The following is a 16296-nucleotide window of genomic DNA, read 5'->3' as shown; positions in this document are numbered from 1 at the left end:
CAGTTGATGCAGTGCAGGGGACCCTGTGTCCAAAAGTTTCTCCGAGGAAAGGCACTGTTCTCCCGATGTTTCCTTGAGGTAGTCAGAAGCTACTGAGGATAACTGACTGTATGAGCTCACGGTTGAAACAGGGCGACGCTGCCCAAACGTAATTTTCCCCCCGGGTGGATGAGATGCGGGTCGAAAGGTGCCTGAGACACACTCCTCGGGCCCGTCTTTCCTTTGATCCAGCAGGCCTCAGAAAAGAAGTGTGAGTTTACTCGTATGAGGCTCGCTGGTCTCAGTTCTTTGCTGGGAGCGTCTCCAAGAGCACTCTGGAGATTGCCAGCGACAGAAATGTGACCCCTGGCCTCGAGTAAAAGTCCAGCGTTTTCCAGTAGTAGAGTGAAGAATGCCGCCCTAGTGAGGAAGCAGGCGTTAAAGGAGAGCCTCAACTCTGTAAGGTATCGCAGGACTCATTGTGCACTCACGTTCGTTGTAACTTTGGTGAGAGGGCACTGTGTGCCGTCCAGCTCTTGTGTGGCGTTTGAGCCCCAGGAAGTGAATGTGTCCGTTTGCTTTAACTGCATGGATGTGCCAGCAGTAAAGGCAAAGTGTTGCCCTCTTCACTCGACACCTCCCGTTTATTCAGCATGCAAACGGCCTCAGGAACGCAGTTCTGAGCAGCGTTACATTCCATACTGGTGTGCCCCTAGGAGCGATTTGGGCTCTTCTGAGAATGACCACGGAGCGTCCCCAGTGAAACCAGGGGCTCCTCAAGGACGACTCCCTTTGGCACCTGGAAGCTACATGTTTACATCCAGCCTGAAAGAAAACGATGGACGGCTTTCCGGGACAATGCCGGACGTTCGGGACCACCCCGAGTCACCAAGTACCAAACTTTGCACAGTGTGGGGAACGCTCTCCTGCACGTATGGCACTCCCCACCTGAAAACCTTTCTTACCAGAAGGGGGCCCTCGTTCCCTTGTACTAGATAGCTAGACAGAATGTTCACATAAACATGCTGTGTCATCAAGCTTGAAAGTGGGACACTGATGGCAAAGTGCGCCTTCTGCCCTTTTGCGAGCGACTCGTTTCTGCCTTCCAAGCTGCCTGAACAGCGCTAGCGGCCCGACGTCTCTCCACTGCAGGGTAGTCGCTGTGGGCCAACAAGGCTGCGTTCTCTCAAAGCCCATCCTGTGCTGGCAAATGCCTTTCTAGGGACTCATACCACTGCACTGCAGAGTCAGCTCCGGCCAAATGAAAGGTGACCTGAGGCCCCAAGGTAAGGGCTAGTGTTTCACGTCAGCAGAGTTGGGGGTGCAGGGGTGCCATGAATCCATGCGCCACGCTGGATGGCCTGAACTCTCCGATGCCTCCGGGGACACATAGGAGAGGCGGCCGTGCACCACTTTCGCATGGTGACTGCTCTGTGCCGGAGGAGCGACCAGGGGCTTCTGAGGAACCTCAGGGGGAAGGAGGCCAATGGGAGCCACTCTTCACATTCCTAGCAAGGGCCACGTGTTGCCTGCTGGGGGCCGAGGTAGAGTGTCCCCGTCATAACAGAGACGCGTGGGAGCAGTGCCGGGCAGCCTCCCTGCAGGTCGATCGGCCTCAGTGACTGAAACGGACCTGTGCTTCAGAAACACACCGTGCTAACGACTCAGTCCAGGGAAACACTCAGGACGGCACTCTCGCAGAAGCGCGAGCTAGGCTGTGAGTGCAGCCTGAAGAAAGGTATATTTTTCACACTTACCACGGCTAGGTATGGATAGAGCCTTGGTCACTGAGGCCCACCTCAGGTACTGCACTTCGTATGCAGTTGATGCAGTGCAGGGGACCCTGTGTCCAAAAGTTTCTCCGAGGAAAGGCACTGTTCTCCCGATGTTTCCTTGAGGTAGTCAGAAGCTACTGAGGATAACTGACTGTATGAGTTCACGGTTGAAACAGGGCGACGCTGCCCAAACGTAATTTTCCCCCCGGGTGGATGAGATGCGGGTCGAAAGGTGCCTGAGACACACTCCTCGGGCCCGTCTTTCCTTTGATCCAGCAGGCCTCAGAAAAGAAGTGTGAGTTTACTCGTATGAGGCTCGCTGGTCTCAGTTCTTTGCTGGGAGCGTCTCCAAGAGCACTCCGGAGATTGCCAGCGACAGAAATGTGACCCCTGGCCTCGAGTAAAAGTCCAGCGTTTTCCAGTAGTAGAGTAAAGAATGCCGCCCTAGTGAGGAAGCAGGCGTTAAAGGAGAGCCTCAACTCTGTAAGGTATCGCAGGACTCATTGTGCACTCACGTTCGTTGTAACTTTGGTGAGAGGGCACTGTGTGCCGTCCAGCTCTTGTGTGGCGTTTGAGCCCCAGGAAGTGAATGTGTCCGTTTGCTTTAACTGCATGGATGTGCCAGCAGTAAAGGCAAAGTGTTGCCCTCTTCACTCGACACCTCCCGTTTATTCAGCATGCAAACGGCCTCAGGAACGCAGTTCTGAGCAGCGTTACATTCCATACTGGTGTGCCCCTAGGAGCGATTTGGGCTCTTCTGAGAATGACCACGGAGCGTCCCCAGTGAAACCAGGGGACTCCTCAAGGACGACTCCCTTTGGCACCTGGAAGCTAGATGTTTACGTCCAGCCTGAAAGAAAACGATGGACGGCTTTCCCCGGGAAAATGCCGGACGTTCGGTCCCACCCCGAGTCACCAAGTACCAAACTTTGCACAGTGTGGGGAACGCTCTCCTGCACGTATGGCACTCCCCACCTGAAAACCTTTCTTACCAGAAGGGGGCCCTCGTTCCCTTGTACTAGATAGCTAGACAGAATGTTCACATAAACATGCTGTGTCATCAAGCTTGAAAGTGGGACACTGATGGCAAAGTGCGCCTTCAGCCCGTTTGCGAGCGACTCGTTTCTGCCTTCCAAGCTGCCTGAACAGCGCTAGCGGCCCGACGTCTCTCCACTGCAGGGTAGTCGCTGTGGGCCAACAAGGCTGCGTTCTCTCAAAGCCCATCCTGTGCTGGCAAATGCCTTTCTAGGGACTCATACCACTGCACTGCAGAGTCAGCTCCGGGAAAACGAAAGGTGACCTGAGGCCCCAAGGTAAGGGTTAGTGTTTTACGTCAGCAAAGTTGGGGGTGCAGGGGTGCCATGAATCCATGTGCCACGCTGGATGGCCTGAACTCTCCGATGCCTCCAGGGACACATAGGAGAGGCGGCCGTGCACCACTTTCGCATGGTGACAGCTCTGTGCCGGAGGAGCGGCCAGGGGCTTCTGAGGAACCTCAGGGGGAAAGAGGCCCATGGGAGCCACTCTTCACATTCCTAGCAAGGGCCACGTGTTGCCTGCTGGGGGCCGAGGTAGAGTGTCCCAGTCATAACAGAGACGCGTGGGAGCAGTGCCGGGCAGCCTCCCTGCAGGTCGATCGGCCTCAGTGACTGAAACGGACCTGTGCTTCAGAAACACACCGTGCTAACGACTCAGTCCAGGGAAACACTCAGGACGGCACTCTCGCAGAAGCGCGAGCTAGGCTGTGAGTGCAGCCTGAAGAAAGGTACATTTTTCACACTTACCACGGCTAAGTATGGATAGAGCCTTGGTCACTGAGGCCCACCTCAGGTACTGCACTTCGTATGCAGTTGATGCAGTGCAGGGGACCCTGTGTCCAATAGTTTCTCCGAGGAAAGGCACTGCTCTCCCGATGTTTCCTTGAGGTAGTCAGAAACTACTGAGGATAACTGACTGTATGAGCTCACGGTTGAAACAGGGCGACGCTGCCCAAACGTAATTTTCCCCCCGGGTGGATGAGATGCGGGTCGAAAGGTGCCTGAGACACACTCCTCCGGCCCGTCTTTCCTTTGATCCAGCAGGCCTCAGAAAAGAAGTGTGAGTTTATTCGTATGAGGCTCGCTGGTCTCAGTTCTTTGCTGGGAGCGTCTCCAAGAGCACACCGGAGATTGCCAGCGACAGAAATGTGACCCCTGGCCTCGAGTAAAAGTCCAGCGTTTTCCAGTAGTAAACTGAGGCGTGCCGCCCTAGTGAGGAAGCAGGCGTTAGAGGAGAGCGTCAACTCTGTAAGGTATCGCAGGTCTCATTGTGCACTCACGTTCGTTGTAAGTTTGGTGAGAGGGCACTGTGTGCCGTCCAGCTCTTGTGTGGCGTTTGAGCCCCAGGTAGTGAATGTGTCCGTTTGCTTTAACTGCACGGATGTGCCAGCAGTAAAGGCAAAGTGCTGCCCTCTTCCCTCGACACCTCCCTTTTGCTCAGCATGCAAACGGCCTCAGGAATGCAGTTCTGAGCAGCCTTACATTCCATGCTGGAGTGCAGCAAGGAGCGATTTGGGCTCTTCTGAGAATGACCACGGTGCATCCCCAGTGAAACCAGGGGACTCCTCAAGGACGACTGCCTTCGGCACCTGGAAGCTAGATGTTTACGTCCATCCTGAAAGAAAACGATGGACGGCTTTCCCGGGACAATGCCGGACGTTCGGGCCCACCCCGAGTCACCAAGTACCAAACTTTGCACAGTGTGGGGAACGCTCTCCTGCACGTATGGCACTCCCCACCTGAAAACCTTTCTTACCAGAAGGGGGCCCTCGTTCCCTTGTACTAGATAGCTAGACAGAATGTTCACATAAACATGCTGTGTCATCAAGCTTGAAAGTGGGACACTGATGGCAAAGTACGCCTTCTGCCCGTTTGCGAGCGACTCGTTTCTGCCTTCCAAGCTGCCTGAACAGCGCTAGCGGCCCGACGTCTCTCCACTGCAGGGTAGTCGCTGTGGGCCAACAAGGCTGCGTTCTCTCAAAGCCCATCCTGTGCTGGCAAATGCCTTTCTAGGGACTCATACCACTGCACTGCAGAGTCAGCTCCGGCCAAATGAAAGGTGACCTGAGGCCCCAAGGTAAGGGCTAGTGTTTCATGTCAGCAGAGTTGGGGGTGCAGGGGTGCCATGAATCCATGCGCCACGCTGGATGGCCTGAACTCTCCGATGCCTCCAGGGACACATAGGAGAGGCGGCCGTGCACCACTTTCGCATGGTGACTGCTCTGTGCCGGAGGAGCGGCCAGGGGCTTCTGAGGAACCTCAGGGGGAAAGAGGCCCATGGGAGCCACTCTTCACATTCCTAGCAAGGGCCACGTGTTGCCTGCTAGGGGCCGAGGTAGAGTGTCCCAGTCATAACAGAGACGCGTGGGAGCAGTGCCGGGCCGCCTCCCTGCAAGTCGATCGGCCTCAGTGACTGAAACGGACCTGTGCTTCAGAAACACACCGTGCTAACGACTCAGTCCAGGGAAACACTCAGGACGGCACTCTCGCAGAAGCGCGAGCTAGGCTGTGAGTGCAGCCTGAAGAAAGGTACATTTTTCACACTTACCACGGCTAGGTATGGATAGAGCCTTGGTCACTGAGGCCCACCTCAGGTACTGCACTTCGTATGCAGTTGATGCAGTGCAGGGGACCCTGTGTCCAAAAGTTTCTCCGAGGAAAGGCACTGTTCTCCCGATGTTTCCTTGAGGTAGTCAGAAGCTACTGAGGATAACTGACTGTATGAGTTCACGGTTGAAACAGGGCGACGCTGCCCAAACGTAATTTTCCCCCCGGGTGGATGAGATGCGGGTCGAAAGGTGCCTGAGACACACTCCTCGGGCCCGTCTTTCCTTTGATCCAGCAGGCCTCAGAAAAGAAGTGTGAGTTTACTCGTATGAGGCTCGCTGGTCTCAGTTCTTTGCTGGGAGCGTCTCCAAGAGCACTCCGGAGATTGCCAGCGACAGAAATGTGACCCCTGGCCTCGAGTAAAAGTCCAGCGTTTTCCAGTAGTAGAGTGAAGAATGCCGCCCTAGTGAGGAAGCAGGCGTTAAAGGAGAGCCTCAACTCTGTAAGGTATCGCAGGACTCATTGTGCACTCACGTTCGTTGTAACTTTGGTGAGAGGGCACTGTGTGCCGTCCAGCTCTTGTGTGGCGTTTAAGCCCCAGGAAGTGAATGTGTCCGTTTGCTTTAACTGCATGGATGTGCCAGCAGTAAAGGCAAAGTGTTGCCCTCTTCACTCGACACCTCCCGTTTATTCAGCATGCAAACGGCCTCAGGAACGCAGTTCTGAGCAGCGTTACATTCCATACTGGTGTGCCCCTAGGAGCGATTTGGGCTCTTCTGAGAATGACCACGGAGCGTCCCCAGTGAAACCAGGGGACTCCTCAAGGACGACTCCCTTTGGCACCTGGAAGCTAGATGTTTACGTCCAGCCTGAAAGAAAACGATGGACGGCTTTCCCCGGGAAAATACCGGACGTTCGGTCCCACCCCGAGTCACCAAGTACCAAACTTTGCACAGTGTGGGGAACGCTCTCCTGCACGTATGGCACTCCCCACCTGAAAACCTTTCTTACCAGAAGGGGGCCCTCGTTCCCTTGTACTAGATAGCTAGACAGAATGTTCACATAAACATGCTGTGTCATCAAGCTTGAAAGTGGGACACTGATGGCAAAGTGCGCCTTCTGCCCGTTTGCGAGCGACTCGTTTCTGCCTTCCAAGCTGCCTGAACAGCGCTAGCGGCCCGACGTCTCTCCACTGCAGGGTAGTCGCTGTGGGCCAACAAGGCTGCGTTCTCTCAAAGCCCATCCTGTGCTGGCAAATGCCTTTCTAGGGACTCATACCACTGCACTGCAGAGTCAGCTCCGGGAAAACGAAAGGTGACCTGAGGCCCCAAGGTAAGGGTTAGTGTTTTACGTCTGCAAAGTTGGGGGTGCAGGGGTGCCATGAATCCATGTGCCACGCTGGATGGCCTGAACTCTCCGATGCCTCCAGGGACACATAGGAGAGGCGGCCGTGCACCACTTTCGCATGGTGACTGCTCTGTGCCGGAGGAGCGGCCAGGGGCTTCTGAGGAACCTCAGGGGGAAAGAGGCCCATGGGAGCCACTCTTCACATTCCTAGCAAGGGCCACGTGTTGCCTGCTGGGGGCCGAGGTAGAGTGTCCCAGTCATAACAGAGACGCGTGGGAGCAGTGCCGGGCAGCCTCCCTGCAGGTCGATCGGCCTCAGTGACTGAAACGGACCTGTGCTTCAGAAACACACCGTGCTAACGACTCAGTCCAGGGAGACACTCAGGACGGCACTCTCGCAGAAGCGCGAGCTAGGCTGTGAGTGCAGCCTGAAGAAAGGTACATTTTTCACACTTACCACGGCTAGGTATGGATAGAGCCTTGGTCACTGAGGCCCACCTCAGGTACTGCACTTCGTATGCAGTTGATGCAGTGCAGGGGACCCTGTGTCCAATAGTTTCTCCGAGGAAAGGCACTGTTCTCCCGATGTTTCCTTGAGGTAGTCAGAAACTACTGAGGATAACTGACTGTATGAGCTCACGGTTGAAACAGGGCGACGCTGCCCAAACGTAATTTTCCCCCCGGGTGGATGAGATGCGGGTCGAAAGGTGCCTGAGACACACTCCTCGGGCCCGTCTTTCCTTTGATCCAGCAGGCCTCAGAAAAGAAGTGTGAGTTTACTCGTATGAGGCTCGCTGGTCTCAGTTCTTTGCTGGGAGCGTCTCCAAGAGCACTCCGGAGATTGCCAGCGACAGAAATGTGACCCCTGGCCTCGAGTAAAAGTCCAGCGTTTTCCAGTAGTAGAGTGAAGAATGCCGCCCTAGTGAGGAAGCAGGCGTTAAAGGAGAGCCTCAACTCTGTAAGGTATCGCAGGACTCATTGTGCACTCACGTTCGTTGTAACTTTGGTGAGAGGGCACTGTGTGCCGTCCAGCTCTTGTGTGGCGTTTGAGCCCCAGGAAGTGAATGTGTCCGTTTGCTTTAACTGCATGGATGTGCCAGCAGTAAAGGCAAAGTGTTGCCCTCTTCACTCGACACCTCCCGTTTATTCAGCATGCAAACGGCCTCAGGAACGCAGTTCTGAGCAGCCTTACATTCCATGCTGGAGTGCAGCAAGGAGCGATTTGGGCTCTTCTGAGAATGACCACGGTGCGTCCCCAGTGAAACCAGGGGCCTCCTCAAGGACGACTCCCTTTGGCACCTGGAAGCTAGATGTTTACGTCCAGCCTGACAGAAAACGATGGACGGCTTTCCCCGGGAAAATGCCGGACGTTCGGTCCCACCCCGAGTCACCAAGTACCAAACTTTGCACAGTGTGGGGAACGCTCTCCTGCACGTATGGCACTCCCCACCTGAAAACCTTTCTTACCAGAAGGGGGCCCTCGTTCCCTTGTACTAGATAGCTAGACAGAATGTTCACATAAACATGCTGTGTCATCAAGCTTGAAAGTGGGACACTGATGGCAAAGTGCACCTTCTGCCCGTTTGCGAGCGACTCGTTTCTGCCTTCCAAGCTGGCTGAACAGCGCTAGCGGCCCGACGTCTCTCCACTGCAGCGTAGTCGCTGTGGGCCAACAAGGCTGCGTTCTCTCAAAGCCCATCCTGTGCTGGCAAATGCCTTTCTAGGGACTCATACCACTGCACTGCAGAGTCAGCTCCGGCCAAATGAAAGGTGACGTGAGGCCCCAAGGTAAGGGCTAGTGTTTTACGTCAGCAAAGTTGGGGGTGCAGGGGTGCCATGAATCCATGCGCCACGCTGGATGGCCTGAACTCTCCGATGCCTCCGGGGACACATAGGAGAGGCGGCCGTGCACCACTTTCGCATGGTGACTGCTCTGTGCCGGAGGAGCGGCCAGCGGCTTCTGAGGAACCTCAGGGGGAAAGAGGCCCATGGGAGCCACTCTTCACATTCCTAGCAAGGGCCACGTGTTGCCTGCTGGGGGCCGAGGTAGAGTGTCCCAGTCATAACAGAGACGCATGGGAGCAGTGCCGGGCAGCCTCCCTGCAAGTCGATCGGCCTCAGTGACTAAAACGGACCTGTGCTTCAGAAACACACCGTGCTAACGACTCAGTCCAGGGAAACACTCAGGATGGCACTCTCGCAGAAGCGCGAGCTAGGCTGTGAGTGCAGCCTGAAGAAAGGTATATTTTTCACACTTACCACGGCTAGGTATGGATAGAGCCTTGGTCACTGAGGCCCACCTCAGGTACTGCACTTCGTATGCAGTTGATGCAGTGCAGGGGACCCTGTGTCCAAAAGTTTCTCCGAGGAAAGGCACTGTTCTCCCGATGTTTCCTTGAGGTAGTCAGAAACTACTGAGGATAACTGACTGTATGAGCTCACGGTTGAAACAGGGCGACGCTGCCCAAACGTAATTTTCCCCCCGGGTGGATGAGATGCGGGTCGAAAGGTGCCTGAGACACACTCCTCGGGCCCGTCTTTCCTTTGATCCAGCAGGCCTCAGAAAAGAAGTGTGAGTTTACTCGTATGAGGCTCGCTGGTCTCAGTTCTTTGCTGGGAGCGTCTCCAAGAGCACTCCGGAGATTGCCAGCGACAGAAATGTGACCCCTGGCCTCGAGTAGAAGTCCAGCGTTTTCCAGTAGTAAACTGAGGAGTGCCGCCCTAGTGAGGAAGCAGGCGTTAAAGGAGAGCGTCAACTCTGTAAGGTATCGCAGGTCTCATTGTGCACTCACGTTCGTTGTAAGTTTGGTGAGAGGGCACTGTGTGCCGTCCAGCTCTTGTGTGGCGTTTGAGCCCCAGGTAGTGAATGTGTCCGTTTGCTTTAACTGCACGGATGTGCCAGCAGTAAAGGCAAAGTGCTGCCCTCTTCCCTCGACACCTCCCTTTTGCTCAGCATGCAAACGGCCTCAGGAATGCAGTTCTGAGCAGCCTTACATTCCATGCTGGAGTGCAGCAAGGAGCGATTTGGGCTCTTCTGAGAATGACCACGGTGCATCCCCAGTGAAACCAGGGGACTCCTCAAGGACGACTGCCTTCGGCGCCTGGAAGCTAGATGTTTACGTCCAGCCTGAAAGAAAACGATGGACGGCTTTCCCGGGACAATGCCGGACGTTCGGGCCAACCCCGAGTCACCAAGTACCAAACTTTGCACAGTGTCGGGAACGCTCTCCTGCACGTATGGCACTCCCCACCTGAAAACCTTTCTTACCAGAAGGGGGCCCTCGTTCCCTTGTACTAGATAGCTAGACAGAATGTTCACATAAACATGCTGTGTCATCAAGCTTGAAAGTGGGACACTGATGGCAAAGTACGCCTTCTGCCCGTTTGCGAGCGACTCGTTTCTGCCTTCCAAGCTGCCTGAACAGCGCTAGCGGCCCGACGTCTCTCCACTGCAGGGTAGTCGCTGTGGGCCAACAAGGCTGCGTTCTCTCAAAGCCCATGCTGTGCTGGCAAACGCCTTTCTAGGGACTCATACCACTGCACTGCAGAGTCAGCTCCGGCCAAATGAAAGGTGACCTGAGGCCCCAAGGTAAGGGCTAGTGTTTCACGTCAACAGAGTTGGGGGTGCAGGGGTGCCATGAATCCATGCGCCACGCTGGATGGCCTGAACTCTCCGATGCCTCCAGGGACACATAGGAGAGGCGGCCGTGCACCACTTTCGCATGGTGAGTGCTCTGTGCCGGAGGAGCGGCCAGGGGCTTCTGAGGAACCTCAGGGGGAAAGAGGCCCATGGGAGCCACTCTTCACATTCCTAGCAAGGGCCACGTGTTGCCTGCTAGGGGCCGAGGTAGAGTGTCCCAGTCATAACAGAGACGCGTGGGAGCAGTGCCGGGCAGCCTCCCTGCAAGTCGATCGGCCTCAGTGACTGAAACGGACCTGTGCTTCAGAAACACACCGTGCTAACGACTCAGTCCAGGGAAACACTCAGGACGGCACTCTCGCAGAAGCGCAAGCTAGGCTGTGAGTGCAGCCTGAAGAAAGGTACATTTTTCACACTTACCACGGCTAGGTATGGATAGAGCCTTGGTCACTGAGGCCCACCTCAGGTACTGCACTTCGTATGCAGTTGATGCAGTGCAGGGGACCCTGTGTCCAAAAGTTTCTCCGAGGAAAGGCACTGTTCTCCCGATGTTTCCTTGAGGTAGTCAGAAACTACTGAGGATAACTGACTGTATGAGCTCACGGTTGAAACAGGGCGACGCTGCCCAAACGTAATTTTCCCCCCGGGTGGATGAGATGCGGGTCGAAAGGTGCCTGAGACACACTCCTCGGGCCCGTCTTTCCTTTGATCCAGCAGGTCTCAGAAAAGAAGTGTGAGTTTACTCGTATGAGGCTCGCTGGTCTCAGTTCTTTGCTGGGAGCGTCTCCAAGAGCACTCCGGAGATTGCCAGCGACAGAAATGTGACCCCTGGCCTCGAGTAAAAGTCCAGCGTTTTCCAGTAGTAGAGTGAAGAATGCCGCCCTAGTGAGGAAGCAGGCGTTAAAGGAGAGCCTCAACTCTGTAAGGTATCGCAGGACTCATTGTGCACTCACGTTCGTTGTAACTTTGGTGAGAGGGCACTGTGTGCCGTCCAGCTCTTGTGTGGCGTTTGAGCCCCAGGAAGTGAATGTGTCCGTTTGCTTTAACTGCATGGATGTGCCAGCAGTAAAGGCAAAGTGTTGCCCTCTTCACTCGACACCTCCCGTTTATTCAGCATGCAAACGGCCTCAGGAATGCAGTTCTGAGCAGCGTTACATTCCATACTGGTGTGCCCCTAGGAGCGATTTGGGCTCTTCTGAGAATGACCACGGTGCGTCCCCAGTGAAACCAGGGGACTCCTCAAGGACGACTCCCTTTGGCACCTGGAAGCTAGATGTTTACGTGCAGCCTGAAAGAAAACGATGGACGGCTTTCCCGGGACAATGCCGGACGTTCGGGACCACCCCGAGTCACCAAGTACCAAACTTTGCACAGTGTGGGGAACGCTCTCCTGCACGTATGGCACTCCCCACCTGAAAACTTTCTTACCAGAAGGGGGCCCTCGTTCCCTTGTACTAGATAGCTAGACAGAATGTTCACATAAACATGCTGTGTCATCAAGCTTGAAAGTGGGACACTGATGGCAAAGTACGCCTTCTGCCCGTTTGCGAGCGACTCGTTTCTGCCTTCCAAGCTGCCTGAACAGCGCTAGCGGCCCGACGTCTCTCCACTGCAGGGTAGTCGCTGTGGGCCAACAAGGCTGCGTTCTCTCAAAGCCCATCCTGTGCTGGCAAATGCCTTTCTAGGGACTCATACCACTGCACTGCAGAGTCAGCTCCGGCCAAATGAAAGGTGACCTGAGGCCCAAGGTAAGGGCTAGTGTTTCACGTCAGCAGAGTTGGGGGTGCAGGGGTGCCATGAATCCATGCGCCACGCTGGATGGCCTGAACTCTCCGATGCCTCCGGGGACACATAGGAGAGGCGGCCGTGCACCACTTTCGCATGGTGACTGCTCTGTGCTGGAGGAGCGGCCAGGGGCTTCTGAGGAACCTCAGGGGGAAAGAGGCCCATGGGAGCCACTCTTCACATTCCTAGCAAGGGCCACGTGTTGCCTGCTGGGGGCCGAGGTAGAGTGTCCAAGTCATAACAGAGACGCGTGGGAGCAGTGCCGGGCAGCCTCCCTGCAAGTCGATCGGCCTCAGTGACTGAAACGGACCTGTGCTTCAGAAACACACCGTGCTAACGACTCAGTCCAGGGAGACACTCAGGACGGCACTCTCGCAGAAGCGCGAGCTAGGCTGTGAGTGCAGCCTGAAGAAAGGTACATTTTTCACACTTACCACGGCTAGGTATGGATAGAGCCTTGGTCACTGAGGCCCACCTCAGGTACTGCACTTCGTATGCAGTTGATGCAGTGCAGGGGACCCTGTGTCCAAAAGTTTCTCCGAGGAAAGGCACTGTTCTCCCGATGTTTCCTTGAGGTAGTCAGAAACTACTGAGGATAACTGACTGTATGAGCTCACGGTTGAAACAGGGCGACGCTGCCCAAACGTAATTTTCCCCCCGGGTGGATGAGATGCGGGTCGAAAGGTGCCTGAGACACACTCCTCGGGCCCGTCTTTCCTTTGATCCAGCAGGCCACAGAAAAGAAGTGTGAGTTTACTCGTATGAGGCTCGCTGGTCTCAGTTCTTTGCTGGGAGCGTCTCCAAGAGCACTCCGAAGATTGCCAGCGACAGAAATGTGACCCCTGGCCTCGAGTAAAAGTCCAGCGTTTTCCAGTAGTAAACTGAGGCGTGCCGCCCTAGTGAGGAAGCAGGCGTTAGAGGAGAGCGTCAACTCTGTAAGGTATCGCAGGTCTCATTGTGCACTCACGTTCGTTGTAACTTTGGTGAGAGGGCACTGTGTGCCGTCCAGCTCTTGTGTGGCGTTTGAGCCCCAGGTAGTGAATGTGTCCGTTTGCTTTAACTGCACGGATGTGCCAGCAGTAAAGGCAAAGTGCTGCCCTCTTCCCTCGACACCTCCCTTTTGCTCAGCATGCAAACGGCCTCAGGAATGCAGTTCTGAGCAGCCTTACATTCCATGCTGGAGTGCAGCAAGGAGCGATTTGGGCTCTTCTGAGAATGACCACGGTGCATCCCCAGTGAAACCAGGGGACTCCTCAAGGACGACTGCCTTCGGCACCTGGAAGCTAGATGTTTACGTCCAGCCTGAAAGAAAACGATGGACGGCTTTCCCGGGACAATGCCGGACGTTCGGGCCCACCCCGAGTCACCAAGTACCAAACTTTGCACAGTGTGGGGAACGCTCTCCTGCACGTATGGCACTCCCCACCTGAAAACCTTTCTTACCAGAAGGGGGCCCTCGTTCCCTTGTACTAGATAGCTAGACAGAATGTTCAGATAAACATGCTGTGTCATCAAGCTTGAAAGTGGGACACTGATGGCAAAGTACGCCTTCTGCCCGTTTGCGAGCGACTCGTTTCTGCCTTCCAAGCTGCCTGAACAGCGCTAGCGGCCCGACGTCTCTCCACTGCAGGGTAGTCGCTGTGGGCCAACAAGGCTGCGTTCTCTCAAAGCCCATGCTGTGCTGGCAAATGCCTTTCTAGTGACTCATACCACTGCACTGCAGAGTCAGCTCCGGCCAAATGAAAGGTGACCTGAGGCCCCAAGGTAAGGGCTAGTGTTTCACGTCAGCAGAGTTGGGGGTGCAGGGGTGCCATGAATCCATGCGCCACGCTGGATAGCCTGAACTCTCCGATGCCTCCGGGGACACATAGGAGAGGCGGCCGTGCACCACTTTCGCATGGTGACTGCTCTGTGCCGGAGGAGCGGCCAGGGGCTTCTGTGGAACCTCAGGGGGAAAGAGGCCCATGGGAGCCACTCTTCACATTCCTAGCAAGGGCCACGTGTTGCCTGCTGGGGGCCGAGGTAGAGTGTCCCAGTCATAACAGAGACGCGTGGGAGCAGTGCCGGGCAGCCTCCCTGCAAGTCGATCGGCCTCAGTGACTGAAACGGACCTGTGCTTCAGAAACACACCGTGCTAACGACTCAGTCCAGGGAGACACTCAGGACGGCACTCTCGCAGAAGCGCGAGCTAGGCTGTGAGTGCAGCCTGAAGAAAGGTACATTTTTCACACTTACCACGGCTAGGTATGGATAGAGCCTTGGTCACTGAGGCCCACCTCAGGTACTGCACTTCGTATGCAGTTGATGCAGTGCAGGGGACCCTGTGTCCAATAGTTTCTCCGAGGAAAGGCACTGTTCTCCCGATGTTTCCTTGAGGTAGTCAGAAACTACTGAGGATAACTGACTGTATGAGCTCACGGTTGAAACAGGGCGACGCTGCCCAAACGTAATTTTCCCCCCGGGTGGATGAGATGCGGGTCGAAAGGTGCCTGAGACACACTCCTCGGGCCTGTCTTTCCTTTGATCCAGCAGGCCACAGAAAAGAAGTGTGAGTTTACTCGTATGAGGCTCGCTGGTCTCAGTTCTTTACTGGGAGCGTCTCCAAGAGCACTCCGGAGATTGCCAGTGACAGAAATGTGACCCCTGGCCTCGAGTAAAAGTCCAGCGTTTTCCAGTAGTAAACTGAGGCATGCCGCCCTAGTGAGGAAGCAGGCGTTAGAGGAGAGCGTCAACTCTGTAAGGTATCGCAGGTCTCATTGTGCACTCACGTTCGTTGTAAGTTTGGTGAGAGGGCACTGTGTGCCGTCCAGCTCTTGTGTGGCGTTTGAGCCCCAGGTAGTGAATGTGTCCGTTTGCTTTAACTGCACGGATGTGCCAGCAGTAAAGGCAAAGTGCTGCCCTCTTCCCTCGACACCTCCCTTTTGCTCAGCATGCAAACGGCCTCAGGAATGCAGTTCTGAGCAGCCTTACATTCCATGCTGGAGTGCAGCAAGGAGCGATTTGGGCTCTTCTGAGAATGACCACGGTGCATCCCCAGTGAAACCAGGGGACTCCTCAAGGACGACTGCCTTCGGCACCTGGAAGCTAGATGTTTACGTCCAGCCTGAAAGAAAACGATGGACGGCTTTCCCGGGATAATGCCGGACGTTCGGGCCCACCCCGAGTCACCAAGTACCAAACTTTGCACAGTGTGGGGAACGCTCTCCTGCACGTATGGCACTCCCCACCTGAAAACCTTTCTTACCAGAAGGGGGCCCTCGTTCCCTTGTACTAGATAGCTAGACAGAATGTTCACATAAACATGCTGTGTCATCAAGCTTGAAAGTGGGACACTGATGGCAAAGTACGCCTTCTGCCCGTTTGCGAGCCACTCGTTTCTGCCTTCCAAGCTGCCTGAACAGCGCTAGCGGCCCGACGTCTCTCCACTGCAGGGTAGTCGCTGTGGGCCAACAAGGCTGCGTTCTCTCAAAGCCCATGCTGTGCTGGCAAATGCCTTTCTAGGGACTCATACCACTGCACTGCAGAGTCAGCTCCGGCCAAATGAAAGGTGACCTGAGGCCCCAAGGTAAGGGCTAGTGTTTCACGTCAGCAGAGTTGGGGGTGCAGGGGTGCCATGAATCCATGCGCCACGCTGGATGGCCTGAACTCTCCGATGCCTCCAGGGACACATAGGAGAGGCGGCCGTGCACCACTTTCGCATGGTGACTGCTCTGTGCCGGAGGAGCGGCCAGGGGCTTCTGAGGAACCTCAGGGGGAAAGAGGCCCATGGGAGCCACTCTTCACATTCCTAGCAAGGGCCACGTGTTGCCTGCTAGGGGCCGAGGTAGAGTGTCCCAGTCATAACAGAGACGCGTGGGAGCAGTGCCGGGCAGCCTCCCTGCAAGTCGATCGGCCTCAGTGACTGAAACGGACCTGTGCTTCAGAAACACACCGTGCTAACGACTCAGTCCAGGGAAACACTCAGGACGGCACTCTCGCAGAAGCGCGAGCTAGGCTGTGAGTGCAGCCTGAAGAAAGGTACATTTTTCACAGTTACCATGGCTATGTATGGTTAGAGCCTTGGTCACTGAGGCCCACCTCAGGTACTGCACTTCGTATGCAGTTGATGCAGTGCAGGGGACCCTGTGTCCAAAAGTTTCTCCGAGGAAAGGCACTGTTCTCCCGATGTTTCCTTGAGGTAGTCAGAA

This window comes from Hyperoodon ampullatus (genome assembly GCF_949752795.1).
Source record: "Hyperoodon ampullatus genome assembly, chromosome: 14".
Classification (NCBI taxonomy): Eukaryota; Metazoa; Chordata; class Mammalia; order Artiodactyla; family Ziphiidae; genus Hyperoodon; species Hyperoodon ampullatus.
This window is presented reverse-complemented; position numbering follows the sequence as displayed.